This window comes from Cryptomeria japonica, chromosome 4 (genome assembly GCF_030272615.1).
Source record: "Cryptomeria japonica chromosome 4, Sugi_1.0, whole genome shotgun sequence".
In the NCBI taxonomy this organism is placed as follows: Eukaryota; Viridiplantae; Streptophyta; class Pinopsida; order Cupressales; family Cupressaceae; genus Cryptomeria; species Cryptomeria japonica.
The window spans coordinates 553,897,986-553,903,728 of record NC_081408.1 but is presented as its reverse complement, the minus strand read 5'-3'; the positions used below and the strand labels follow the sequence as shown (position 1 = coordinate 553,903,728).

Here is a 5,743-nt window from a genome sequence, read left to right as displayed (position 1 = left end):
CTGTTAGTGGTTTTCAGTTGTTTTCTGTTTATTGGACTTGTCTTTTCACTAGATGTGCACTTCTCATGCGCCCTAGGTGGCACCTTTTTGTGGTTATGTAATATTTTATACTGGTATATGCCTATCTCGTTTTTTATTAATCAAAACATTTATGCATCCTAGTAAACTGTATGATCTGAAAAAACTATCAAACATCTACCTTACATATATATTAAAAAAATGTCTTATAAAATCTGCAACAACATATATTCAGCACTTTATAATTTGTTAATGTTATTTCTTGGAGAGAGCTTTACAAATATTTAAATTATTTACTACCTTGAAATTTTCAAACTTCTCTGCCCATATCGGCCCGGGGGGCTTGAGCACAATTTGACAGTGGAGTTCTTTGTTAGTCATTTATTTTGCGAGTGATAATGTTGCCACAGGTGAAGTCAAAAGGTTTTCTTGTTCGTGCATGGGAGAGAGTGTTTGACAAGGTGTGTGGTAGAAACTTTTGATTTAAAGACTGTATCAAAGGTATAGGAAAGGTATATCTAAATATATTTGTTATTTTGATTCAAAGATATGTACAACATCTTTGAGTTTTGTAAGAGTAAAAGAATTCATACATTTTACTGATAAATTTGTATTAAATTATTTTGACATTCCAAAGATTAGTAATGAATATATATAAAAATAATAATTAATAAAAACTATAATAACTAAGAATGAAAGATACAATGCTTGATCAATGTGAAGAAATATTGTTCAGAGATTATTTTATTAAAAGAGCTGATACTTAAATAGCTAGATTAACCTAAACTCAGTGTTAAGTTGCAGTCCAAAGGTAAACCCAACTAACCATAGAATACAGGTTCTAAATACAACTGTGTAATATAATGCAGGTGGTTCTGAAATCTTGCAGACTAAGAAACAATAAACTGGAAAATTCAGATCAGAGATTTGTTTAACTTCAATAAGACTATCGATCATCATCATGGATTAAACTTTAGTTATATATTAATAAAACTAGAATGCACAGTCATGTAGTGGCATCATGACTGACTTTCTCTTACATTATAATATTCAAACCTTGGTATAACATACCAAGGCTGATACTACACACTTAAAAAGAAAATGATAATAATGTTAATATATTAATTGGTAAATCATTTGCAATTGCAAGGATTTCCAGTGCAGGTTCCTCCACACTTGCACCCACCTGCACATTTGCACCCATTCTCCCCTGCCACACTCATTTCCTCGTTATACCTGCATTTTCATTCACATCATTCAATTAACCATTAAAAAATATTCCCTTTTAATCTGTGGGTACCCAAAAGAGAAACAAGAAACTTACAGCATATCAGAAGCAGTTGAGCCCTCTACAGCCTTCTCTGGGAAGGCCTTGCACCTGCACATCACATCAAAAACCACTTTGATTTATTCAAGGTAAAAAAAAAAATCTTTTATCTCTATTTCCTCCATTGAATTTATTGAAAATAAAGGCACCCATTAACAATGGTTATGAGATAAAAGATTTGTATTACCCTGCACAGCCATTGCAGTTGCCTCCACACCCACACTTTCCACCGCAGCAAGACATCTTCACAACAAAATAAACAGACAAGATCTGGAATAACCAAAATCAAAGCCAACAAATATGAATTGTGAAATCCCCAGTTCCTTGTGTGGTATTTAATGTAAAATGGTGGGGTTGGCAAACAAAGAGATGGCTGTAAACCATTTAGGTCCCACCCATCCACAGTTTCCATGTTAAAAAGTTAGTAAATTCAGACAACCATGAAAAGATTCCCAATTTCGAATATTAATACCTTTCCCACTATTTCCTTGAACCGGCTATTAGCAAGTTGAAGATTAGAATCAATTTCGCTTTTGTTGATTCATTTTTATATAACATTTGAAAGGCAACGATGAATAGCTAAGCATGATTTTGAAAAATTCAAATTTAGCCATTGGTCAAATCTAAATATAATCTAGTTCTGTGCTGAGACAACTTTTTAAAAAATAAATGGTAATTACGTTGATTTAAGGCTCTTGGGTTTTTTATATTTATTATTAGTGTTTGCGCCTTTCTATTTTGCAGAAATATTGTTACGTACATACTCACGTCGGGACCTGCACTATTAAAGAGCCTCATTCTCGAGTACAATAATATTGTTCTAGGGTTTTTTTTATCATTAAAGTTTGTAAGTGAAAGCTAAAGGTAAACTAGTTGTAAGGGAATAAAATGCGTTGGGTTAATTTAATAAATGTAAGTGGCACAAAAAAAATATTTTAAATTTAATTAATAAAAGTGGGGATTTTATAATTGCAATGAATATATGTTTAAAAGTGAAATGAAAAGAGATTGGAGTATTTAGCTTTCAGAATTATTATAAAAATTGATTGTTGATATTGTATAGAATCAGTTTATGATAATTAGAAATAATATCTTTGATGTGTTCATTATTTGGAATTGTGGTAATCATAGAATTATATATAAATTAAATTTATGTCATGCATAATCATTCATACACTCCTTGAAAATATCTTGATGCATAAAGCTATTATGTAATTGACAAGATTGATTTAGCGTACTACCTACTTTCATTATATTGAAAAATACTAGGGGTGATTGCTAGCTTGTGTTCTCCTAGGTCAACCTTATTAATTAGACTAGCTTTATTGTCGTGAATGAATATTAATGACAACACTCTCACACATATAGAAGTCCTAGATGATTATGATATATGTGTTCATTCCTTTAATGATTCATATCAAAGTGTTTCTATAAATGTATTTAATGATTCATATCAAAGTGTTTCTATAAATGTACCTTATAATAAGTGTAGCATGCTAAATAGGAAATAAGGACGATCACGAATCCTTAACTATGTAAGCAATTCAAACATAAAATCAATGAAATAGATGCAAAATGGAATTAAATTAAGCAATATGAAACTCCCTATTATGCATCATAGCTTCCATTGTTCTTCTTCTCTCAAATATTGCACTGGCAACCTGCAATTGATACAAAGATTCGAAGTTCGTGATCTAGAGGAATTGTGAGGATTGAAAAGGTGGAACAAAATGATCAAGAGGTGGAACTCAAGTGAGCTCACATGTTGATTGATAGTTGAACTGCTGACTTTGAGGTGAAATAGAATAGATTGAATAGATTAATTGAGTCAACTGATTGAGAAAAAACTAACTGACAGAAGAAAAAGAATGATTGGAGGAAATAAAGAAAATGACAAAGAGAACTAGAAGATGGTAATAGAGACTGGAGAGATAAATGATTTAATTGACTAATTGATTAAATTAATTAGTTTAGCATGTGCTTGCACTTTGACTTAGATTTTCAATTTAATCTTTGCATGATATTTATTCAAATAATTTAATTTATTTTAAATTCAATTTAGCATTTGAATATATTTAGAACTTGACTTTGATTTTCAATTTAGTTTTTAAAATCATGTACATGTGACTAGAAGAATTAATTAGTTAATTAAATAATTTAAAGAAACTATTTAATTATGCTAAAAATGGACTTTAATTAAATAATAAAGATTATTTAATTTAAAGGATTAAAGTATAATTAATTAAATAATTAATATTTAATTAATATTTAGAAAAGGGTTAAATAATTAGTTGATTAGAGATAGAAATTGAGAATATAATTATTTAAATAATAAAGATTATTTAAATGGTGGAATTAATCATAATTAATTAAATAATAATTATTTAATTAATATTTAGAAAATGATTAAATGATGATAGAATAGGAAATAGAATAATTAGTAAAATGATGAGGAAATATGAAATTAGAAGAATAAGATTAATTAACTTAATTAAATAATTATTTAATCAATTAGAAGAATAATTAGTACATGATCAATGAGACATTTTTAGGTGTCTACATTTGCCCCTCTTGAGACAATGTCGAAACGATGTTGTTTCAAATAAAATGAAAAATTATGCCCCGGTGATACTTAGGGTGTAATGCCCCCTCGAGAGATTGTTTGTGCATTAAAGACATGAATGATCTCTCGGAAAAAAAAAGAATGTGAGATTAAAAGATAGAAGAATGTAAGATTAAAAGATAGAAGAATGGTTAGTTGATTAGAGATAGAGATAGGTGATGTGAAGATGACATAAGAATAATGTTAGAAAAGAATATGATTTAGAAAGAAGATGGGAAATCAACAAACTATCAATAAACAAATGAGATGAGAATGAAATTGAATGAATCACGAACCTGTGTCATTTATTTTATTATTCAATATATATTCATCACTGAGCCTTATTATTGAACAATGGAGCTTAGCACATCAGGGTATAAGTAACCAAGATGTAAGATATCTCATTGTAGAAACAAACACGTAGCAGACAAGCAGCAAACAAAAGAAAAGATAATGCCCATCATAGCTCCTCTAGTCACTTGTGGACATCCCTGAGTAGCATAGGAATAATATCTGTCACTAAATGATAAAAGATAAAGACTGACCCGGACAAAATTCAGCAGTTGTACTGACCTTGTGCCTTCGTTCTCAGTTGCTTGATGTGATGGTTGATAATGTCTGATCTCATAAAGTTTTGAACCCCGTTTAAGACTGACCTGTCTGATTTTGAGTGTATCCTCTTTTGTTTAAGACAAGATAATGATCACTTTGATACATGGATATGATACGATTGATAAGACAATTTGATCAGTTGATCGTAGATGCTTGACTAGATAGTCGTATCCTTTGTTAACTTCGTGCGAAGTGTTTGCTGGATATCTGTTAGGGTATTAGTTTCTCGCAAGACATTTTATTGCAATTTTTTTTTATTAATTTTTATTTTTAGTTCTTTTTAAAGAGCTTTTTCGTTGTTTTTGGATTTTGTGGATTGATATTTGAATGTTTTTGGATTTTTTCAGGATCGTATTTGAATGTTTTTGGTATTTTGAATGTATTTCACTTTTTTTGGTATTTTAAGTTTTTCACTGTGTTTTTGGACTTTTTGAGTTTTTCACTGTTTTTTGGATTTTGAGTTTTTCAGTGTTTTTGGATTTTTTTCAGGACTTTATATGATTTTTTAGGATTTTTTCAGGACTTTTTATGATTTTTTTGGATTTTTCAGCTATGGCCCCAGTGTGCAGACCTGTATGACATGATGATCTGCAGAATGCATGTGGAGACAATGAATTTTTCACATGACCTATGTTAATCCAATATGCATGATGAAGATGCATTTCCTATTCGAACAAGGTTGATTGTGTTTGTTTAGCCTTTGTAATACACTAATTGAAATGGAGTTGCAAAAAATTTCATAGATAAGCGATCAATTGATCCCTAAGGCCCTTTGGAACATTCAACTCAACACACTTAGTGACTAGGATTTACAAATGGAGATGCAAAAAACTTCCCCATTGATTCTTGAAACTTTGATCTTCTTTTGCCCATGTGTGTGCAGATTAGTTAATTCCTACTCTTGTGTTCACTAAAGATCCTTAGCATCCTATATGACTAGCTACATGGATTATCCTAACTTCAAAAGCATCCCAAATAGAGTCTCACTGCCAGCAAGCTTTTAGAGCTTCGACGAGGTTATAGACTGTAATTTATCAAATATTGCTCCATTGCCAGTAGGTGTTCATAGCCCTAATGTTGTTACTCGCATGTTCCCATAATCAAGCTTTTTTTTTTTTTGGTCGCACTTGCATGCGTGATATTTCAGTTATATATCATTTCTCTTTTGCCTTGAAATGAATATT

The 5,743-nt window shown here is 30.4% G+C and overlaps 1 long non-coding RNA gene across 1 annotated transcript; it reads right to left on the bottom strand.

Moving 5' to 3' along the window:
- Positions 1 to 980: 980 nt before the first annotated feature.
- On the bottom strand, positions 981 to 1,649 carry LOC131029468 (uncharacterized). The gene is made up of 3 exons (XR_009102780.1): positions 1,533 to 1,649; positions 1,343 to 1,396; positions 981 to 1,254 (listed from the first exon to the last, which is right to left on the bottom strand). It is a non-coding gene; the product is annotated as an uncharacterized LOC131029468 (long non-coding RNA).
- Positions 1,650 to 5,743: the final 4,094 nt, after the last annotated feature.